The sequence below is a fragment of the Sabethes cyaneus genome, chromosome 3 (assembly GCF_943734655.1).
Source record: "Sabethes cyaneus chromosome 3, idSabCyanKW18_F2, whole genome shotgun sequence".
NCBI lineage: Eukaryota > Metazoa > Arthropoda > Insecta > Diptera > Culicidae > Sabethes > Sabethes cyaneus.
This window is the reverse complement of record NC_071355.1, coordinates 44,579,722-44,604,495: the sequence shown is the minus strand read 5'-3', so window position 1 is coordinate 44,604,495 and position 24,774 is coordinate 44,579,722. Positions and strand designations below refer to the sequence as shown.

The following is a 24,774-nucleotide window of genomic DNA, read 5'->3' as shown; positions in this document are numbered from 1 at the left end:
CCACATAATTTACGACTAAAAAGTTAACTCTGTTGTCACCATGCTTTGGAACAAGGTTAGTCATGAAGCAACTCAAGAATAATCTCATTCAAACAACAATACTAAAAGGTAAATTCAAGAATGAGGTGGGTCTCAAAGTCAATTTTTGATAGCGTTTGGAATTAGCCTTGCGCTCCCATTCTTTTCCGTTAACCAATTGGTTTGCCGGAGTTTTGGAGACCTGAATATTAAGTCTTAGGCTTTTGCACTATCGAAGACTTACATTACGAAGACTATCAGTAGTTAACAAAAATGTCAGATGCATTGTTTAGTTGTTAAAAAATATACAATTGTTGCAACTTGTCTTCGATACAACTTTCTATTTAATGTTTTTCCCAATTTTCGCAAATAATTAGTAGATATTATTGGCCCAGCATTGCTGGAAAATATTCCCTTAGCTCATCCAGAAATCATTTTAAAAGCTGCAGAAAAGCTTTTCCCTATTTTTCTCCGACGGCCCCGTTCATCCACATCTAATCCACAATCGAGTTTGTTTCAATTTGGCCAATCGCAGTGTTCGATAAAGTTTTGATTTTTTGTCATAATTATGAGCAGAAAACGCCGTATCCTTACGGCACAACATCTGCCCACCACTCAGCTAAATCTTTAATATCTAATCTTTGCAAAACAGCAAAAAGTGCCCTGTGAGTGGCTCTTAAAATTGCACGATGTTTGAGTAGAACCATATTTTCGCATACGCTCGCCAAAAGTGTGACCCACTTTGGGGGATTTTTCGTGCAATGGAGGAAAGAAAAGTGTATCGCCTCTCAATTTCACACCAAGATGAGGAACGAGCATGGTTGAATCCGCAAGCACTTTTCCTGCTTGGTTCGGGCAATCTGTGTGTGGGTGTTTTCTCATCCATCTGTTCACACAAGCGTATATGCATCATCGTCGGTGCGTCCTTTCTCCCATTTCGCCCACCGACCACCCCATTCATTCGTGTTCCGTATATGTAGCGAAAATTCCTCACGTCACTGCAATAGTTTGGCTGGTCTCTGGTTATGGTGATGGCAATGGCGAGGCGAACAGAGTGACTGGCTTGAGCAATGCACCGGTTGCACCTTGGCCAGCGAGTCAGTTACTCCTGGGTCAGCCATGAAACTGACGGGTTCGTTTCGTTCGTTCGTTCGCTTACTCGCTCGCATAAGATGGAAAAGCATAGAGTAGCATGAAATATGCTGATGTTTGTGTGTACTTTCTGGTTAGATTGGATAGCCGAGCTTTATGCTATCCACCATTTGAGTGTGTGTTGGATTTGGTTGAATTTTGAGCTACCAGTAGGCTTGCAGAAAAGAAATGTCATTCCCGTGTTTTGGTGCTAGTGTTGGTATCACGATTTGATACAACCGTCTGACAGTTCAGTAGCTGTCATTTTTTTTATATCGATGTGTAGAAACGGTGGGCGATGTTAGAGCGAGTTGATTAACACACACAATTTTCTTGCTTCTTTCGAATCGGTTCGTGTGTGCAGTTCGTGAGGCCCTTTTGATCGTCGGTCGTGTCTAGCTGTAGGTGCAGCTTTCAAACAGGGTTTTTCCAGTAGATTAAGGTGCTAGATAAACGCTTTTGATTGTTGTTGGTGAGTAACTAATCGCACTTTTGCTATTTTTACTTTAATTTTTGCAGGTCATCTGTGTGCAGACAGCATAGGTGTCACGAAGAAAAATGCTAATTTGCTACCACACACTAGCGCCGCCACCTTGAACGATGACAACTTCATAGAAGATCTGGCACGGAACACAGGGTTCACGAATACTGATGGAGAAAAAAATTACGAGTTGGAAAGAATCAACTCAAAAAGTGCGATTTAGATGTGTACCGAATACAAATGGTGAAGAAGATCGGTATTAAAAACAATTTAGTTCCTTTTTGTTTGATGTGGTTCAAGAATTGAACGGTAAAAGTGCTGCAGACGGGTTTTACAAGACGTGAACGACATGGCAGGTTTTCTGAACTTTTGACAGCGCATACAGAGGCCCGTGCTGAAGGTAAATTATCAACACATATAAGCAAATACCTAGTGGGTGTATGCGCAAAATGATGGCTGTACGAGACGAAAATACTGAAGAAAGAAGAAATCCAGAATTGCTGTAATTTTCTTTTGAAGTCAGTGCAAATGGCAAGGATCTGGTAGAGGATGATAACATAGAAGTGTGACAGATTCCCGAAAAAAAAGTTCAACACATATAAGAGTGTTCCATAATTTTAATTAATGAATGAAACGTTGAATCACGCGGTAGGGTGTGTTTACGTGAAGTGTGTCTATTCGATGCAATTTTCTCGGTTCCTCGGTAGTGTTTGTGTCGTGACGCAATAAAGTGGGACTTTCATCGTCGAATATTCACAAACACACGGACGCTAACGAATGCTATCGCGACAAACTGGCGACTGAAGATTCGTTTTAACCAGGCAAAAGGATCAACGGAATGGAAGCATTTTAGCTGGTGATGTACGTGTGTTTTTTCTAGAGTGTCGATAATTTGCGTGTACAGAGCTATGTGTGTTACAAATCATGCAATCTAACTGCTGAAGAAAAACCCAGTGAACACGTATCGTGTTAAATTGTAAATATCTCCGACGATCGTATCCCGTTATTACTTATCTAGATTGATCATAGACAGTTATACCGGAATAGTTTCTAGCATGCTTGAAAAAAAAGTCCTGTGAGTGGCTGTATTATATGTAAAATTTAATCGAAAAAAATCGCCTATTACCCTAATCATGACAAAATCCGACAGTGTATCATAAAGCAGTCAACGGATTGTTAGAGTGCAGAAAAATTAGCTTGCGCAGTTTTATTGAATCGTGCATGAGTGACAAAAAAATTGACTGCTGATTGGGGAAGATCGATTGACTTGAATCGAAGAAAAATCCTTGGTGCTCGGAAATCGGAAAATGCAGCGTCGCGAAACCACAAACAAGGAACAACAGTCAAACCAACAGCACCGTGAAGGTCGCGAACGTGACGTCGTACGACAGACAAGGTGAGTAAAAGCCACTACCGCCGTACAGTAGTATAGTAGATATCCTATCCGCTTCCCTGTGATGGTTGGCTTCCTCGTTTTGTGTACCAGTGCATGCTAAACTCAGCTTATTATCGTGCAAATTATTCCTATGATGCAGTCAATGGCAGCAGTAGTCTGCCTCTAAAATCAATTTGTGTTATTTAATTAGACTAAAACAAATTAATTTACGGTATTTCATCAAATACAAACAAGTTGAAAATATTGATTAAAATTTCATTTAATTCGATAGACATACATATATAGTAATAATGTATCATTCTGGAAATGCGGTCCTATGCTGTCGGTGGAACAAAGTTTTATTATATTTCACTGCCGGTTTATACCCAGCGCTATTTATATATACCCGAAAGCAAACTGTCGTCGTTGAGATGGCAACATTGAACCGCACTATGAACTAGAAACTACCTACCTACACGGATATGCTGCTGAAACACATTCGGTTCGGTTTGGTTTTGCGTGTTCTGTCATCCTGGCAGGCTTAAACAAAAAAGGCACTCATTCAATTAGGTTGGGTTTCACATGATACAAACAGGCGTTTTTATATCCATTTCGAAACGAGAGAAAAGTTGTTTTTCGCTTAAATGTGAATCCAATGCAATTTGTTTAGTGAAAAAGTTGGCATAATCTGTAGGAATTGGCTCCTAATTTACTGCGGTGGTTTCTTTTTGGGAATAGCACTATTTTGAATAAACCAAATTTATGTGTTATCTTATTTTGAAGGTCTTGCATAGAATCGTTATTTGATTAAATTTATGATTGTGTCTTGTTGCAACAATGATACTCGCGGGGAATATAAAATACACCAGTGCTCCTACGTTTATTGTATTTATACATGCGTTCGATAATAGTTTATTGTTAATAGATAATACACTCAAGTACTTTTTTTTTTACACGGTTTGGTTTTTTGAATATTAAGAACGGGGTAACTTAGGGATAATTAATTTATTTCTCAATACATTTGGCAGTGGCTGGACATTCCTCACGTAGATTGCAAATAGTTCCTTAGTGGCACCGTTCTCGAGTAATCGAAAAAAACAAACCGTGTAAAAAAAACTTGAGTGTATCCATATTATGGCAAAAACAGCAATAGCACTTTGTCTACATGTTCGTTCGAGAATACTGGTCCTCATTGTGCGCTGGATGTGAAGGTTATTAAAGGTCTTTAAACTGCGATGCATAACATAAGTCGATATGATAATGATATTAGGTCGGGAGTCAGCAGGATAGTAAATTTCTACATTGACGCTGCATGGCCGTGGTATTTGGGCCATGTGTCTTTCGAAAATGGCGCTGAGTGGCCGGAATATCGCAACTGGACCTGGTGTCCTCATAATTTGGCACTGAGTGGAGGCACTGTGATTCGTGAATGTATCTTGCTAAGCAGCAGCGCAGTCGCCTACAGCGATATAGCTGAAGTGTTGTGAATTACATTTAATTTAGACTATCGAAATGCCGTACTTCCACTTGTACGGCCAGTATACCTGGTTTCAGCAGGAACTACCCACTATCTGGGTACTGACTGTACCATCTCCTGCAGCTAAGCAGAAACACTATCGATAAACTTGATGTCTCGTGAGTAAACCGATGTTGCTGCAGTTGCTACGTCACCGCCGAAAGCATCTCGTGTTTCGTTCCACTGACTTAGCACCAGTAAAGTTTTCACTATCTAAATAGCAAACAGGTCACACACTAAATGCAGTATAGCAGCTCTAACGACGATTCTGATGTCCCGCTAGTAAAATGCCATTGGTGATCAGCTCCTGGCACCAATGTTCGTGATCGTCGTGACTAAGGGAATTGTTACTTGCAAGGGATAAATAATGCGAATGCTGCTATGAGCAGACCACCCAGTTAGCTTCGAGGTACGATGCTGGTCTAACATCACAGTCGTCTTATATTCGAATCTTGGCTGGATGGTGCAGCAAGAGTCGGTAAGATCGTTGCACTAGCTCCGTAATTGTCATGTATTCTCACATAACCGGCTGTAAAGTCTGTCGATAAAGTAGGGTCAAGTAGAAGACCCCTGTAACAAGAAGACTGGCAGTTCTGTCAGTTTCAAATCATCGGCGAACACAGGCCTAAGGCCTTTGAGCACACTATGTTGAGGGCGGTAAAATGAATAAGAAAAATTAACGGTCCGCTAATTAACGATGGCTGCTTTGTGGAATTGAAAAGAAAAAGCAGTAAAAGCTGGTGAAAGGATCCCGTCAATAAATGTCCAGTTTTGCAACGGCGATTCGATGATTCAGTATGTCAAAAGTAGCAGTGAGGCTCGTATAGACCGTCGGCTTGGAGCAACCAAGGCATCGATACAGTTCTTTAAAAATATTGAAGGTATTCCATCCGTTCCACTGGAGGTTGAGATTTTCAACTCCAAGACGGTCTGCTTGATCGATAATAGTCAGGTTATTGCGAGAATCACCGGCTTTGGAAACGGTGTCTAGATACTTCTGTTTCAGACAGCCTTTCATCTACAAAGACACTGCAGAATTTCCGCAGTGCTGTGCCAATCTAACTTTTTGTAGCGGTCGTTGAGAGCCGAAGAGTGGTTTTGCAGTGATTAGGTCTTATGCTTTGAGCTGAGACGAGACGCGACAAGTAGCTTCTTTGTCTTCTTTTTAGCAAACTTTTCCCACGTTGCCAAGCAGTTCTACCAAAAGTTATGAATATGTTGCGCTTGACAACACTGCTGAATGTCCATTTTGTGTTTTTTCATGCGTACAAAGCAGTCTGCAACGAGTTGACACGCCTCGTCTCACACCTTGAGCAGCTCCTCAAAACAACCTTTTCTCCGGATTTAAGGTCTGCAGCATAGAGCCGGGATGGCTCGTTCTATTAAAGCCAGTCGTCTCCATTTAACTCGATCTTGAACATCTCGTCGCCAATTTCCCAATCATCTCAGAAGTCACAAATTACTTTTGGTCTGGTTGAGCCATCTTACCTGTTGAGCCCCCTGTTCCTGAGGCCGGTGAGGTTGTTGAAGAGAACTGTTTTCGTCGCATTGTCGTCCGGCATCCTTACGACGTGTCTAGCACACCGTAACCTACCGATTTTCGCCAGATGTACGATGGGAACCTCTCCAAAAAATTCCAACGTATCGACCACTCTCCGCTTTCAGATTGTACTTCGCCAAATATCGTCCACAGCACCTTCCACAGCTCGAATACTGTGAGCAGCGTCAGAGCTTCAAGTCCATAAAGAATTATCGGTCCAGCAAGGATTTTGTATCATTGTCAGCTTCGTACGGCTGCGTATGCTTCTTCATAGTGTAGCGATCGTAGCGTATTGCGAAGGGCAAAGTAGGCCCTATTTCCAGCTTAAACTGGTTCTCCTTACTAAGTGTTGTTGTCCGCAATCAACAACGATCTTAAATACACGAATTCATCCACCACCATTTAATCCGTCATTGTAAACGATTACTGTCCGTGGGAGATGCGCGTTCGTTTTCTTTGAGCCTTTTCTTTTCATGTATTTAGTCTTCGACGAGTTTATTTTTAGGATAATCCTCCTTGACTTCGCTTTCAGTCTGGTATAGATTACCTCCGTCGTCGCAAATTTCTTGGCTATAAATACGAAGTCATCTGCGAAGCCTACGAGTTGACAATATTTGCTAAAAATCGTTTCGAAACTCCTCTGGACTCGTCACGTCCCGAAGGGACTCGAATGTCCGCGAGATGCGCTCGAAACACATCACTCGATCCAATGTAGCTCTGATGAGTCGCGTCAGTTTGTCCGGAAAACCGTGTTCGTGCATTACTTGCCGTAGTTGGTCTCAACCGACTGTATCGTATGCTGCTTTGAAGTCAATAGAGGTGTAACGTGTCAGCGTGTCACGCGTCGTAGTTCCGATATTTCTGCAAAATCTGTCGGATGGTAAAAATTTGGTTTTCAGTGGCGCCCGCCTGATAATTCCCTACGAAATCTTCTGCTATCGGTAACAATCGGTGCAACAGGGCCTGGGTTGGTGTGGTAGGTAATAACCTGCGTTATGCCAGGATAGTTACAGCAGCCGAGCTGGTCACCATTTTGTAGATGGAACAAACAACTCCTCCATCCATTCCTCTGCTTTTTCCAAATTTTAGAAATAGCCCAGTGTATAGCCGTTGCTAGCGTTTCTCGGCTATGTCTAGTAGGCAGTCCTTACAGTCCGATGGCTTTGTTGGTCTTCAGCAATCAAATTTCTCGTTTAATCTCTTGGAGATTAGGTTCTGGGACACTACTATCTTCTATGTGCATTCCTAGGTTAGGATTTCCGTTCCACCTCGCGCTCGGACTTGATTAGATTGCTTTCTCAGTCCCTCATCTGTCAGGTTTCGATATGTAATCCTTTCAAGATTGATTCATCTTCTCGTAAAACTTGCGCGTATCACGGTCTCTCTTCATGCGCAGTTTACTTCTCAAGATTGAGGTCAACTGGTTCCTTACTCATCGGTATTCGGCCCAGTGTTCTCTAGTGGCAGTGCTCATTTAATTTTTCAAAGCCTTTTTTTCTCGTTTGGTTGACATTCTTCATCAAACCAATCATTTCGTATACTCCAGGGCCCTTCACTTAGTGCCTTCTTAGTTCACTTTTTCGATGGCTGAGAGTATTTTGTCCTAAACCGTCTTGGAGTGTTGAAACACCTAACTTCTCGGATCCTGTATTCGCGTGTAGTTTTTGGTAGATTGTGAGTCATTCAACCTTTCGTTACTCGCGCCACCTTTTGTAGCACGGTTACTCGCGCGTTGCATTTTGTACAACACTCTTTATCTCACAACATCTCGAAATCCTGGCTATATAGAAAGTTAGCCAAGTTAATCAGTAGGTCAGGACCTTTCGTTTAGCGGATAGAAATTCATAAGTTTGACTCCGCATGAATTTATGGATTATGAATTTAACAAACAGTGTAACGTGAATTGTTCCAGTAGTAGTAGTAGTAGTAGGCGAAAGCCACCATCACTTCAAGGACTTACCAATGTATGTAGGTAGAATTACAGTAGATCCAAATTTGATTATCAAATGAATTTCACACTAATGCTGTTACAGAAGGGCCAAAAGAGATTAGGCGGACCCACAAGCAGAGGCACTTGTGCGCATTCCGGGGTTATAAGAGTCGCCTTCCAGCATTAGGATCCTTCCATGTAATAATCAATTTCGCTGTACCAACTTTAACCCACATGATGATTTGTTTGTTTTGAATTGAGAAGTGCCATATTTGCTTCAGACCTTAAGGATTCAGGTTGGCAATCCACTCCATCATCCAGCCTTCCACATTTATGATGTCAATAATAATACTGTTAATAATATGATATTAAGATGAAATGTGGTATACATAGGTAAAAATAGAACGATCTCACCAGCAGTCCTTTGTATGAAATAAAATTGCGTCCTTTGAAGTTCCACAAGTGCTTCTAATAGTTAATTTAATTTTTCATTCTGGTATCCATGTGCAGTATTAAAACTCGTTTTGGCCAAAGTTTTTACTATATAGCAGTAGATGCTTCATAAGCTAAAACGAAAAAAATAATTAAAATAACTTATTAGGGGCTTGGGATGGCTAGAGCTATATTGGACGCTCCTCATTTGCCTTCCCCATTTCATACCCGAAAAAAGCTAGAAATTTTGGTTGCCAGAAATTATTTAATGAAAAAAAGCATTTAGCATTGGGAACAAAGCTACCACAAATACAAATATTTGTGCATGCATAAATTTGGGACCCTGCCGTTTTCTCCGGAGTGTTTTATTTTCTCGATCTAATCTTTTAAATATCATAAACAGTTTATTGAATAGGGTTTATTTCTAATTCCCGTCGTAGTAAGGGTGCTTCTAATTTTCATAATTTCTTAGGTGAATTTAATGAATACTCCAAAAGTTCTGCTGCTGATTTGATTCAAACACACTTACCTTCTTATCCGTGCCCTTTGAATTCACTAAAAAGCGATTATTAAAGCATTTTATTCAAATTCCGCAACTGACTTTATATCTTTATATCTTTTCGCAACTGACTTTTATCTTTTAATTCGTCGTACCGTTTTAAAATCCGTCCATCAAAATTTTTCATCGTCCGAACTAAAAATCGCAATAATGTTTACGAAGCTAGCGCGCATGTATTTGTGTAGGATGGCATGACAAATGTTATTCTGCAAAATTTCTGCAGGTCATGCAAGTTTTCCCGGCTGCAGAATAACGACAATGCGTGCGTGAGTTATTTTCATTTTATGAATGACGAAAATTGAAACGATTAGTCGACATTTTCTTCTTCGTCGCACGAAAAAACGTAGGAAATTTGGCTGCTAGGAATTCTTTAATGAAAAATGGCATTTAAATAAATCTCAGCTCACTTTGACTGATCGCGTATGTTAGTCAACAAATTAAAATATAAAAATCGCTGATATTTTTAATAATTTGTGTTGGATAGGACGGGAATAGGCAATTACGACGAAGCAGCAACATACCCTACTTTAAAATTCAGGAGCATCAGTAGGGTCAGAAATCACAATAATTGAAATAATTGATGTGTTCCAAATTTATGCATGCACAAATATCTCTATTTGTGACAGCTCTGATTGGGAATAACTAATTTTACATTGTGTCTCATAAAAATGTGGATATTATAATAGTTTCTATTGGATAGAACGGGAATAGGCAATTACGACGAAGCAACATCAGACCCTATTACGACTTTTATTCATCGTCTTTGTTCATCGTCCTGGTCTGTGTCAAAAATCTCTTTCACATAATATTTTTTTCGAAATTCCTAAGCTAATTTCAATAGGTTTGAATGATATTGGCAAAATGTTCAGTACCCAGTTCAAAGGGTGTTGCATGTTAACCAGTAACAAAGTGACATATTAATAGAAAAAAAATCGAAACCGACCAATGCTTACTCTCCTAGCTATTTTAGTCGTAAACAGGCAATTTTAAGCGTTGATTTGTTTCAAGTAGGAGACAGTTTTTACGATATCCTCTTTTATTTTAAGCAACACCTCACGAAACAGCACCGGTATTTATACCGAATGGGATAGCTTCGGTCTAATATACACCTTGTAGTGCAGTAATGATGACACATAACCGGTTTTAGTGACACCGCAAACGGGCAGCCAGCCGGTATCGGCCAAAAGATGGACAACACTTAGTTGGTGCAGGAAACCAGTCGAAGCACGATTTGACAGGTCTGGATGGCAATTACTCATGCCTGCCTATTACTTACACCAATACGAACGGGCCCCGGTCTGGTAGACGATGATGCATCAACACAAACGAAGTAACAATAAGTTGCTTTGCTGTCTTTGCTGCTGGTAAGAAAACCAAAACGGAAGAATGTTGCGGATAATACGGTTGCAAACAAAAGCAAACAAACAAACAAACAAACAAACAAACGGGTGCAAAACAGAATGAGAAAGAGTTAATATAATTCGCAACAAAGTTGCGCAGACAGTGCGCATACCAATAATGGGTAATGGGTAATGCGAAGAATCTACGAGAAGGAAACGTGCCTAGCATCGTCGATGATTCCGATGACGTCTCGTAGAGGAAAGCTTTGTAATGATGTTTCTCCATGGTGCATATTATGTTTGCACTATTTTTAGACTATCACCCAGAGAGAAAGATGTACCTGCACTGCACAACAACTATACATATACGGATGTCGTAATTTATCAGCACAGGCAACAGCAAGGTTCATTGAAACATCGATTCTACCCGGCGAAGCAAAAGCTTCGGGAAGGTGTGGGCTTCGAACCGTGCACAGAATTCTAAATTGCCGAAGGAAAAGAATTTAGTACTTTAGCGAAACGAATCTGACGAATGTGAGAAAGCTTGCATGTTCGCCCAGCAAAGAGAGGTAATTGCCCTCTGGAACGGCGAATCCGGAAGAACATGTAGACGAAATTTACTTGCTGCTTGCTTACGAAGTGTGCCTTCATTATTGATACCGACGACAAACCAACTACCAGACTTAGTTGTAAATTCCAGTCATGCGGTTATTTCGCTTATATGAAACCACGTTCTGAAGTCATAACGACGTCGATGGTTTATGCGTATCGGGCATTATTGCGGCACACGAGTGTTAATGGTGTGATTCAACTTGCAGGCAGCAGCGGCTACTTCAAGAAGAGTTTCAATTTTCCAGTGTTGTGTTTTGTGCTGTTTTTCTCTTTTCGTTTATTCGAAACTTATGTAGAAATATGTTATTTCAACTGTAAGTTGTCCTCGATCCTATCGGATGTTCGAATCACGTGGCTGTAAATTTTAACTGTAATTTTAACTTGAGGTACAACCTACAAGATATGCTAGAAACTAGTCATGGGATAGTGTTTGGTTGGGCCGGTATCTACGATGGTATCTTATCGTTTCGAATGTGATAAAGTGTTCGTCTTGTCATTCTCGTGTGCTGCTCTTGTCCTACCTCGACGCGATGGTATGGTTTGGTGAAGTAAAAACATGGTGATAAGTTGTCAAGGGTAGTGCGAGCTGAGCTCATGAGCTCGGTTTTGTTTGAACAGCGATAACGGACGGCCGGCTCCACTAAACACCAAAACAACCAACCTACCAACCAACTAACCAGCATATCGTTTGCTCAGAGGTACCGACGAGCCAACGAAAAGTAGTGAATTTGAACCGTATCAAGTGTGTCTGAATGTACGTTGAAAGTTTGGCTCTTTTGTTACGGTAACTAGTAGCCGTGTGCGAGCACAGGTTAATCTAATCAGCAACATTTTATTTATCAGCACGGGAAAAAGTGAAAATTGCGATGCACCAGTAGCGCGAATAATGGGAATTGATTTATTGGATGGAACTCCATGCGGAGCGATCGGAATGAAATACGTTAACAACCTGTTTAAATCGTAAGTTAGCTGCCGAAAGTTTAGAAAGAAAATAACGGATTACGGTTTACGTGTGAAAGATTTTCAAGTGCTATTTCGTCAGTACCTCCTGTAAACAGCGAGACATTAACAAAATATGTTGACCAAAATAGGATCAGAATTGCTGAACTCTGCCAGTATCAACAGTTTTCACTATAAATTTTAAATCATTCAATCAATGGTATAACGTTAAAGGTACAGGAAAGGCAAAATAAATCTGCACCTTAGAAACTTTTGGGAAAGTCAAGGCACAAGGAGAGATGCTCAAAATAACAAGAAAATTGGAGAAATAATAATGATTATCGACGGAAGATGACCGGTCGTTAGATTTTTGACTTTAATTCAGAAATAAAATGTAACCCTATTGTGAAATTTTCGCCAAAGATTAAAAATCGATGAATAAATTTTTTATAGTATCCCCAAGGCAGGACAAGGCGTGAAGGAAAAAGAGCGGAAAATTAGATGAGAAAGAGTCATTAAAAAGTAGTGCTTACAGGTTCATAGTTTGTTTTTTTTACCAAGTTAGGAGTTCCACAGGTTGTACTAGATTATAGTGGCAACCAATTATAACCGGATTTGTACCCACTTGTCTCCTAGTCCCCCAAGACTCGTCAATATTGCATAACTATCGAACTACAGAGGTGACATGAAATATTTAGTATTTTAGTGTCCAGCATCGCTGACGGAGTGTGTCTTCCCCCGTCTATTGTAGTTAACAGTGAATCAGAAGTTTTATCTAACTGAGCTCTAGAGTCTGCGAAAAATATTTTAAAGATTCATTTTCATGAAGTAGAACGTAGTTTTTCTGACTTTTCATACAAGTTTTGTACCACTGCCCACTATCACTCACTGCCGTGAAATTTTTTACAAAAAACTTTTGTCAGATAATCTTATTCCTGAATTACTGCGCAATCTTGCCTGTATGCAAAACAAACTTGATCTACGATACTTAATTCAAGAGTTAGGATTTGTTTAAATAACCGTAGTCCGAGACCAACGGAAAGGTTCCCTTGATGTTCTAAGGGAATCTCGATTTCAACATAAAATATGAAATTCTGGATTCCTTTGGGATTCGGACTTGTACGGTAGTTTGTTAAAACGCCCAATGTAAAAGTTCGCTGCGAAAAGATATCTTTGCTCTTCGAAACGATAATATTGATCCACATTTTACGGTTAAATTTTATAATGCAATTGAAATATTTGGCGTTGTTCTTTTCATACCAAATGATATGAGGTTATGTTTTTTGTATTAAGCTCTGATAGCCCTTTTTGTCCGTAGGATAAAACTGAAACTTGTGCAGGGTTTTTTAAATAATCAGTAAGTGAACAGCGGTCACGTTTACTTCTGAATGTGGGTATATAAAGGGTGTCTCATATCAAATTGCACCACGGAAGAAACGCTTTTCAAACTTTCAGACAATAAAATATAACCCACTAGCTGACCCGACAAACTTCGTATCGCCACAAATTAACCTGTGTTGTACATAAATCATGAATCTCGGATGATCTTTGTCACAATCTCGAGTTTTGCAAGCCCCCCAGTGGGCGGCGCTTCCGACGGCGGGTCACCGGCAACACTCGCGACCGTCTCGTCCTGAATGATCTAGTGTTACTATAGATAGTTTTTGCCTTTCTACTATATAAATATATAGTATAAAGGTATAGAAATCACTTGGAAAACCGGAAATGGAAAGAAGGTCCTGCGGGCCGAATGTCATATACCATTCGACTTAGTTTCGAAAACTGAGCATTTTCTGTGTGTGTGTGTATGTATGTGTGTGTGTGTGTGTGTGTGTGTGTGTGTGTGTGTGTGTGTGTGTGTGTGTGTGTGTGTGTGTGTGTGTGTGTATGTGTGTGTGTGTGTATGTGACGCTTTTAATCTCACTCACTTTTCTCGGAGATGGCTGGACCGATTTTAATGTTCTTAGTGTCAAATGAAAGGTCTAAGTGTCCCATTGGTCGCTATTGAATTTCATACTGATCGGACTTTTAGTTCAAAAGTTATGTATAAAAATATGAAAAATATGGGACTTGATTATCTCATAGGTCCCTTAACCGATTTGAACAAAATTGATTGCATATGAAAGAGGAGCTTTGCAAACCCTTAACTTCCAAATTTCATGACGATTGGGCTTGTAGTGTGAAAGTTACATAAAGAAATGTGAAAAAATAGTATTTAAAACATATTTTTGTAACATATAAGCATTAATTCAATGAAAAACATCACACATTTTATTATTATTTGAAAATTACTACTGAGATCTATCAAACGAAACCGAGTTATTTAAAATCGGACAGTTCATTCAAAAGTTATTTAAACTTTAACACTTAAGCACCGTATATTAAACCGTTAAAACGTGTGAATTCAAAACAAATGTTGATTGTATTCAATGTGTGTGATGTATGTGTGTATGTATGTATGTATGTATGAATGTATGTATGTATATATGTATGTATATATGTATGTATGTATGTATGTATGTGTGTGTATGTGATCCCAAGCAGCAATGTGAGTTTGATTGTACTCTTATGGTGGTTTTCATGACCAATTTTGGTCTTGAATGTCATCATAAGAGTGTAATAAAACTCAAATTGTTACTTGGGATGACAATTTGCAATTTTTAAATTTGCATTGAAATTCAAGAAAAGATGTTTCTCACTTTTCTGAATCAATTGTCTGAAATTTTTGAAGCCTCTTAGTGGAATACGAAATTTGAAATTAAAGAAAAGAAAAAACTTTTACCGACTAAATCCCACTATTTAATATTTATTCGCAACAGATACGTATACGCTTTGAAATAAGACGCTGTTGAAGCCTGCACGTCGTAGGCGAACTACGTATCTGTTGCAAATAAATATTAAATAATGGGATTCAATCGAAAAGCTTTTTCTTTACTTTGATTTCAGATTTCAATTGTCATTTTGTTCACTTGCTGTTACTCACAATTGTACACGAAAAGCAAACAGCGAAGAAAAGCAGTTAATTTAAGCATACCTTCATGCTGGTGTATAGGATTAAAAATGAGTTGATTTTACCAAATAAATTTATACAAATTTCAAACAAATTTTGCGCATCAATAGATGCTCTTTTCAATCAATAGATACTAGAGCTTAGAAATGTTATATAAAAAATAGGAAGTAAACGTTGCACGGTAGTAATTTTGTAAGATTTGTTTTCGTTAATGACATTTTAAAGGACAGATGTCTAATGTCATGTATCATGTTTCAACAAATAAATCAAAAATGACAAGCACTGAAAATCATATCGATCATATTTCCCATTCTCAAGCATGTTTAAGGCGCAGCTTTTGCAACCCTCTTGTTTTCCTAACCCTCCAACATTGTAAAAACGATGCGATCAAGCTAATGACTATCTTTTCATGAAAGTACATTAAAAAAAAAGCATAAGTTTTGATTTTCATGCAAAAATAATTATCTGAAGGAGCGCCAGCTAAGAAAAAGTTCAATTTCTCTTTTTCATATCTAATGCTCTATTCAGTTATTTTTTCTAATTCAGATATACTGCAAAATTGAAGCCAAGCAAACTAATAGTAAAATTTTGAGATTAATCATTTTGTTGTCGATATTCTTTGTCTTCAAAGGCGAAGTATAATAATAATTTTTCTGAACTCTTGTTTTTCAAAGATGCTAACTTTTGAACACATGGTATTAATTAATTATCAAAAAATCTGTTCTGAACACATATTTCATATTGTCAATTCAAAACAAGTTTCCTATGTGGCTCTGAAGCCCGAAAGTTTAGGCCGACCGATTATAAAACTAAATAAGGTGTTACAAGTATTTACGCACACAAGGAAAGAAAATTTAATTATTCTACGCAATACGTTGTGAATTTTACTGGCAAATAAGGATTTTGAGGAATACGGAACGGATATTTAAAAATATAGTCAAGTTAATTATACATAGATGTTCCTGAGAAATTAAATGATGATTATTGTGACAGTAGAAAGGCTAGGTCACGCCGCTAGGTGGATTAATTCGGGTTTTGTGGTCTTGTATTGACTAATGTTTTATGGAAGAGTCTCGAATTTCTCGAGTTCGATTAGTTTTTGAGTTTCGCAAAAAATTCTGTTTTATTTGTATGAGAGTCCATATCCCCCTACCACAGGGGTGAGAGGTTTCTAACTATTGTAAAATAAATTCAAGACTCCAAAATCTCCCACATGCCAAATTTGGTTCCATTTGCTTGATTAGTTCTAGAGTTATGAGGAAATTTGTATTTCGTTTGTATGAGAGCCCCCCCTCTTAAAAATGTAAGGGGTCCTAATTCATCATAGAAAAAATGGTTGCCTCCAAAAACACCCACATGCCAAATATGGTTCCATTTGCTTGATTAGTTCTCGAATTATGAGGAAATCTGTATTTCATTTGTGTAGAAGCACCCCCTCTTAAAGTTGGGAGGGGTCCTAATTCACCATAGAAAATATTTTTGCCTCCAGAAACCTCCACATGCCAAATTTGGTTCTATTTGCTTGATTAGTTCTCGAGTTATGAGGAACTTTGAATTTCATTTGTATAGGAGCCCCCCCTCCTAAAGTGGGTAGGGGTCCCAATTCATCATAGAAAAAATTTTTGTCTCCAAAAACACCCACATGCCCACACCCACAATTTGATTCCATTTGCTTGATTAGTTCTCGAGTTATGAGGAAATTTGTTTTTCGTTTGTATAGGAGCCCCCCCTCTTAAAGTGGGGAGGGGTTCTAATTCACCGCAGAAAATATTCATGCCCTAGAAAACTTTCACATGCCAAATTTGGTTCCATTTGCTTAATTACTTCTCGAGTTATGAGGAAAATTGTGTTCCTTTGGTACAGGAGCCCCCCCTCGTAAAGTGGGGAGGGGTTCTAATTTACTATAGAAAATATTCTTGCCCTCGAAAACCTTCACATGTCAAATTTGGTTCCATTTGCTTGATTAGTTCTCGAGTTATGAGGAAATTTGTATGGAAGCCCCCCCCCTTTCAAAGAGGAGAGGAGTTATAATTCTCCTTATATAGAGGGGAGGGGTCTCAATTTACCATAGAATAAATTTTTCTGTTGGGAAGAATAAATGCTTAATGCGAGAAATGAAGATTCAGGCAAACTGAAAATTCTTGATATTAGGCCAAAAATATAGACTTAGCGAAGGTGAGAGTCGAACTCACAGCTCCCAATCTCAGCTCCCATAGAATAAATTCTTGTCCCCGAAAACACCCACATGCCAAATTTTGTTATATTTGCTTGATTAGTTGTCGAGTTATGCAGAAATTTGTGTTTCATTTGTATGGGAGCCCCCCCTCTTAGTGGGGGGAGGGGTTTCTAACCATCACTAAAACCTTTCCTGGCCCCAAAAAACCTCTACATGCATATTTTTATGCCGATTGGTTCAGTAGTTTTCGATTCTATAAGGAACATACGGACAGACAGACAGACAGACAGAAATCCTTCTTTATAGGTATAGATTAGTAAGCTTTTGGCATACATATTGGTTTCATTCAACTTCAATACCATAACCGTATGCTCGCCCCTTACGCTTAACTTCACTCAAAAAGTTTTGTACAACCTAGCTGCAGCTTCATCTGTACGGAAATCCACTTTTTCTTCATGTCTTCCTCAGGCTTGATCTCCTTGGGATGCTTCCGTAGTGCTTGCTTCATAATAGCCTAGTATTTTTCGACGAGCCTTAGTTCCGGTACATTGGAGGCGTTCATGTCCTTGGGTACGAAAGTGACTCCGTTGGCTTCGTACCACTCCAATACATCCTTTGAATATTGGCACGAAGATAGATCCGGCCAGAAGATCGTAGGGCCGTAGTGTTGCCTCGATAGAGAAGGCAGATGCTTTTGTAAACGGCGGACTCCGTTTGCCAAATGATGTATTTCTTGGCCAAATCATGTATTTCTTGGCAAACTATGTAAGTTTCTGCATCCTTACTTCCTCCGGAACATCAAACTTGTGCTGGGCGGTGAAGTACAGTAGCCCCGGAAGCTGCCGGAAGTCAGCCTTGACGTAAGTCTCATTATTCACGATGAGAGAATTGAGGATTTTCCAGGTTTTGCGCAAAATAAATTCGCGACATTGCTTTTCGGGTGACGCCATTTTTTCCAATTTTCGAAAAACTGATCGCGATAAAAATAGAGTGTAAACAATACACTTTAAACTACTCAATGGGTAATTTTCTTCGGCGTTTCTTCCGTGGTGCAATTTGATGTGGGACACCCTTTACTCTAGAATACTTTTGTAAATTCAAGTGGGATTTGGGGTAAAAATTACCAAATGTGATTGCGTTGTTCAGAAAATGTCTTCATTCTGAATAAGATTAAGGCCAGTACGGGGATCTGTGATAACTAAAAGTTGTAAATTAATCGCACACTTGAATATCCTTAATTCTCATAAAAATCTCCCAAGAATCCTTTATATGAAGGAGGCGGCTAGGAATTTAATGTTACCTACTAATGCTACTACTTTGCTTCCACCCTAAGATTTAACCGAAAAAGGTTAAGCAAACTGTTCTATTCATACGGGCTAATGAGCAAAATCTGTAAACATCCGGTATCGGTATCGAATAAAATTTTTACAAATAATTTAATTAAAGCTTGCAAAACGACTGTATTTTGTAAACAAACAACATGGAAGCCGAAAGAAGGGAACAAATTGTGCACAGTTATTTGGAAAATCCATTGTGGCCTGCATCTAGGCTAGCTAAACAGCTGAAATTGCTCAGAAATACCGTATTGCGCGTTATCAAACGGTATAAGGAAACATTGACGACGATTCGGAAGCCTCAAGCTAATAAGTGAAACTGTCGACCGGAAACCGCGCGGTAAGACTTTGAAGACCATCAAGAGGAATCCCAATCTGTCGGACCGTGATTTGGCCAGATAATTCGGTGCTGCCCATAGTACCGTGAGAAGAATTCGACCCCGGGAAGGAATCAAGTCGTATTGAGCTAGCAAACAGCCAAACCAACCCATAAAACAGAATAGTGTGGCCAAAATCCGTGCTCGAAAGCTATACGACCGGGTGCTGACGAAGTTCGACGGGTGTCTTCTGATGGACGATGAAACCTATGTCAAGGTTGACTTCAGGCAAATGCCAGGTCAAAAATTTGACTTGGCAACGGTTCGGGGGGATGTTCCAAACAAATTTAAATTTGTTTTTGCCGACAAATTTGCACGAAAATTTATGATTTGGCAGAGAATTTGAAACTGTGGCAGAAAAACAAAAGTTTTCGTTACGAATAAGACAATGACGTCGAAACCGTACCGAAAGGAGTGTCTCTAAAAACTAATTTTGCCGTTCATTCGATTCCACCACCATCCCGTGATGTTTTGGCCAGATTTGTTCCGCCCTATTGAGAAATACTGGGCAATCTTGAAGAGAAGACTCAAGGCAAAGGGAAAAGTTGTCAAAGACATCAATCAGATAAAGACCTGGGGGAATAGGATAGCCAAAACGATGGACGAAGAAAGTGTGCGCCACCTAATGAGCCATATTACAGGAAAAGTTTGAAAATTCCTTCAAAACCATGACGAATAACTGACCGAAATACACGCAATTGTTTTTGTTGCAATACTATCTGGTACAAGCTTTAATGATTAAAATACAACTATTAGGTGATGCAAAAAATCATAATTCATTTTTATGATGTTTCAATAAGTAAGATTTCTGCTAATGTTAATCGAAGTGTTATCTAGATAAGTAAGAAAATTCAGGTAAAGCTAAGAACTGCTGAAGAAAGTTAGGATCAAAATATTATAAATTTTAGTTAATTTTAGAAACTCAGAAACGAGAGAAACGTTTCGACATCTTAACGTTAACATGATAGATCAGCCGTATTACGGAGTTGCGAACATATATCCATGCAGGCTGCAGGTGCGCTTGGTAGCGGTCGGTTTTTGGGGTTTGCGACGGAGGCGTCGGTGTCGATATTTGGGGTTTGCGACGAGAATCGGGAGGCGGGTGCGGATTTAGGAGCTGATCGGAATTACCTGCGTTCACGGTACAATGTAGGAGTACTACGTAGAGAAAAAATAAAGGAACGAGAAACAGCCTGATCAGCCTTGAGCGCCTGTTCCCATTTCAGAGGCAGCTCTTGGTGGCTTGATGGTTCTTCAACCAAGTGCGCAGCTGTTTTCCAAGTTAGGAGCGGCTCACAACAGCGTCTGATCTGGAGCAGGTGGCTGAGTTAAGGAATGTGTTGTCTCGGCACTACATCTAAGATCGCTGAATTTCGTGGTTGACGATAGGGTGCTGCTCGATCAGCTAGAACCCCGAACGAGCTGGATTGTAGTGATAGGCGACCGTCTAACCCAGTTGGGTATGCGTACGGATAAGAAGGGAAACCTGGTCACAGACGAGCGCGAGGTGGTCGACAAGTAGAAGTAGTTCTTCGATGGCGATATAACTTAAGATGATGAAGCGGAAGTTATCCTTGGAGTGCCTACAAGTGATAACAGCCTGCCGACTCCCGAGGTCAAAGAGATCCGGCAAGAAATCGGTCAACTAAAGAATAATAGAGTTGCCGGAAAGCATCGACTACCGGTATAACTCTACACAAGTGGCCAAGAACCATTAGCAACGGCACTTCACTGAATAATTTTAAGTATTTGGGAGTATGGTATGTCGCATCTACAAAAAGGGTGATCAGCTCGACCAGCAGTTGTTACGCTGATCAACGCCGCATACAAAGTACTCTCCCAGATTTTGTTACATCGTCTATCCTCAATAGCAAGAGAATTTATAGGACAGTATCAGGCGGGTTTTGAGAAGGCTCGTGGTACTACGGAGTACAATGTGCCCACGCATTATATTTTCGGGGATTTCAGGGCAGCATGCGATACAGTCGAACACGAACAGATATGGCAGATAATGCACGAGAAAGGTTTTCCGGACAAACTGACGCGGCTGATCAAAGTTACCCTAGGGCAAGTTTTGTACTAGGTGCGTGTTTCAGGACACTCTCCAGTGGCTACGAATCGCGCAGATGATTGCGGCGAGCGGGCATCGAAAAGAGAGGAACGATTTTCGATAAAAGCAGCCTCCTAGCCTTCGAGGACCACCTCGACATAATTACTAGCAACCTTGGCCGGATGGCCGGATGGAATCTACTCCAGACCAAAAACAAAGGCTGGGAGGATTGAGTTACAAATTAATGCGTTGAAAACCAAATATATGGTCGTCTCTCACGGAGAGTTGACGACTACGAACTGGAAGTGGTTGATGGAGTTCATATATTTGGGATCTCTGGTTACAGCCGACAATAATTGAAAGACGCTTCTATCAAAGAGTATATGCTCAATGTGCCTGATGACTCGACCAGGTTGAAGCTGAATTGCGTGTGTCGAGACGCTCATCGAATTGGCGACGAGTAACCCGGAACCGAATACGGCGGAGAGCAATTCTTGATACGGCAAAAGCCACCCCGCCTCTATGCTGCTAGAAGTAAGAAGTAAGTATGTATGACCCAACTGCTTGCAATTGAAGTTCAGTACCCGCAACTCAAATAGGCGTAGGAGACGAAGCTGTCCACACTGACGTGGCTAGGTAAAGCAGACCCAGCGAAAGTCACCCGAAGAAATCTGACGCTGCATACACTTTGGTACAGTTGTCAAACGATACTTAACGCAATTGCCTGCAGCTTATGTCTTTACCGGTTGAATATGAAATCCTTGAATTGGTCAATTCCATAGTCCAGCAAGTCCTTGACGGCCAGCCTAGGATCGCTAATCTGCGGTGCGTGGGCAAGGATGTATATATGCACGACACTCCAGAGTAAGTAGCTCATAGGTGGCAATCTCGTTTGCTTGCTTGATGCTTTAGTCGGAAACACACAATTCGTTTGACCGGGATCTTAAGAATATCGGTCACGGCTAAATAATACTTAGCCAGTTATCAAGATTTTTAAAAACTCATATTTGAAGGTTTTGTTTTGGGCCGAAAGTCACACAATCTACGACCTCAAGCCGGCCCTTCGAGTAATACTATGGTATTTTCGGCATTTTATCATGAAAACGTTAACATAAATTTTTACTTGGAAATTGGTTGTCATTATTTTAGTTTGTCTTGTGTTCCTCCATTACCTACGTGGTATATCGGTATCCGCTGAGTTATTAAATATCTCTTTCAAATCGTTTCGAAGCTTCAACTCCTCAAGTAAATGAAGCGATATCGTCGGTATTACTGCATACTGTGGTTCCATCAATTTTGCAGCCAATCGATGATGTTAGAAGAAGTTTGCCGTAAGAACGTCCGGTTTTAATAAAGCGCTGCCGGTTCTAATAATAATAAAAAAAATCCTTCCATATTATAAATCAACCTCTGTGTACAACCAGCTATACCGGCAAGCAGCACCGGCTCTCCGGCAGATTGTGGCTGCATGTGGCGGAGCCAAGCAACGCTTGTGTATGTGACTTTCGTATGCGACCCGCGGAGATGTCGTGTGTGCATGATGGTGAAGAACTTTGCCAACGAACCGAACCGTGCGCCCCGTGCAAAGCAAGCAAGATGAAATCTATGATTTAGGTTGATTGAACTCAATAATGAGTCATTACGACACACAACACAATGGCGATTTGCGAACATCCAACCTTGTAGCAGCGAGCGATTTCTAGACGACGAGATCCAGCAGTCACGTCGTCAGTTTATTAGGAATATTCGAAGTTATTGACCATAGGATCCGTTATCAAAAGAGTAATCAATCGATTTAGTCAAACAATTCGGTAGATGATTAGTATTATTCCGAAATGTCAGAGTTAAATGTAGCCATAATTTGTGAGTAATTAATCAGCCAAATCGAAGGAACTTCACGAACCGTCGCTGCATGAGTACGGTTAAAGCCCAAGCTCTGACTTTTTTTTTCGTACAAAATTTCTCGATCATGGCATTAGCAATCAACATTATTGTCCGACATTTCTGTTTACGTCAACATAACTTAAATAGCATTGCCTCCTCAATGCGGCAGATGCGCTGTTACGTTATCGTGTGCTTTTCCTACCAGGAAGATGATGATGCAATTGAGTGTTATCATTGTGCGCCTGACCAACTGCGACCGGCTAATGTTTATCAATTTTATAACAAAACTGTCGCTTGCTTCAATGTTTTCACACTCTTGTTTCCTCTCAATCTATTCATATAACAACCGGCGTTGTAAACGTTGCACGGTTAGAGGATCCCAACCAAGGCTTGCTTTTTTCCTTTGTATAAGCTTATCTTCCTTTCGCTGCAGTTATCTCTGTGTCACAGACGTCAAACAATGGAACGGTTGTTTCGCTCCTCAGAGATCTGATCTTTTTTCTGTCTTTCTTATTTCTTCCAGGTGAGCTTCAAGCTTGTACCTCACTCACTGACTCACGCACATAATCGTATCGATTTTGTGTGTGTGTGCGAGCGCGCGCAGACGTCGCCGCTCGGTCGCCTGACTGATAGTGGCAAAGCATAGTGCGCGCGGTGTGCGATCGGTGAAGTGAAGTGAGGAGGATTCAGAAGAAGTCAAGCACAGAAAAAAACACTACTAAACTGCGACCAGTGCATTTTCGGTGCGTATGTGTGTGCAAGTGTGTTCAACAGAAGACCGCAATACGAACGAGTCCGAGAATCCAGTGAAATAGAGAAAAGTCAGTCAGATCCAGCCAGCACACCATCACCCGCTGAGTCACAATTGGCACGGTAGGAGTCATTTGCCAGTGACCTCCGAGATGAATGCTGAACGGTAAGATATTTATGTTTTGTTTACTTTCTTTCCAACGGGAAAACTGAGGAATACTTGTGCGTTGGTTTCGTGCAGATAATGCCAAGGTTTTGCAAATTTTGTTTATACATACCATATATTTTAATCCTATTCGATAATTTAGAACAAATACAAAAAAGCTATCCCTGTAGATGGGCTCATAGTGAATAAAGAGATTGAAGCAATGTCCGTTCTGCTGAGATAACAGTTGATAAGATAGTCTATGTATTTTTGGCAGAATCGTAGGCTTTTTGGTGATAAATAACAACAAAGCTCTCGTGGTTGTTTTTTTATCTGGTGTATTTTTATATATAAACTAGCTGACCCGACAAACTTCGTATTGCCACAAATTAAACTGTGTTGTACATAAATCGTGAATCTCGGATGACCTTTGTCACAATCTTGAGTTTCTGGGGAGTTCATGGGTGTTTTAATATACAAATTTTCCTCACAGTAGAGTAGAAAACAACTCCCCCCATTGCTTAATCTGATAAAATAAAGCGGATAGCATTGGAATATTCGCCATGATTATATAACATTTCGCCGAATACCATTTTGCGGAACACCAATTCTCGGCTGACCATAACGCGGAATATAGAGTTTCGCGGATTGCCATTTCGCGAAAAACCTTACGCGGGATGTACCATTTCACGGAAAATCTTTTCGTGGAAAGGACCATTTCGCAGGGGTGACCCAACTGAAGGAAAGTAATAGAGGTCAGTAGGTCTAGGAAAATAAATAAACCTAGACAGAGGTGATCTCTAGGGGGTCTGCCCCCCGCAGTGGCCGGCGCTTCCGACACGAAGAGAATCTCTAACTGTCACATAGGTCTATTTAAATAATTAGCCGAGAAATTGAAAACCGGCAGTTCTTATTTGTACAGTTTTCAGGAATTTTACAAAAATTCGCAAAAAAGCACTGTCTGCAACTTTGCAAAACATCTCATATTTATAGGAGTTGAAATAAACGAGCTATGTAAAAAAGCAATATTAAGGAAGTACCCGCCTGTTTCGCTCCGTAACTTTCTTCCTTTCAGAGATAGCTTCTTCAGTGAAGTTGCTCAAAATAAAATTATTATATAAATAAATAAATAAATTGTTCTTACGAATCGAAAATGTTAAGCTTGAATCTAAAAA

General features: G+C 40.0%; 1 long non-coding RNA gene across 2 annotated transcripts in view; it reads left to right on the top strand.

The window, feature by feature from the left end:
• Positions 1-24,123, top strand: part of LOC128744220 (uncharacterized) — a 44,673-nt gene extending 20,550 nt beyond the window's left edge. The window contains exons 1-3 of one of the 2 annotated variants that reach the window (XR_008412368.1): positions 1,205-1,591; positions 1,669-3,026; positions 23,228-24,123. This is a non-coding gene — a long non-coding RNA (uncharacterized LOC128744220). Of the gene's footprint in view, positions 1-1,204; positions 1,592-1,668; positions 3,027-23,227 lie in introns of those variants that run through there. The other variant, XR_008412367.1, reaches the window with a different exon arrangement.
• The last annotated feature ends 651 nt before the right edge of the window (positions 24,124-24,774 follow it).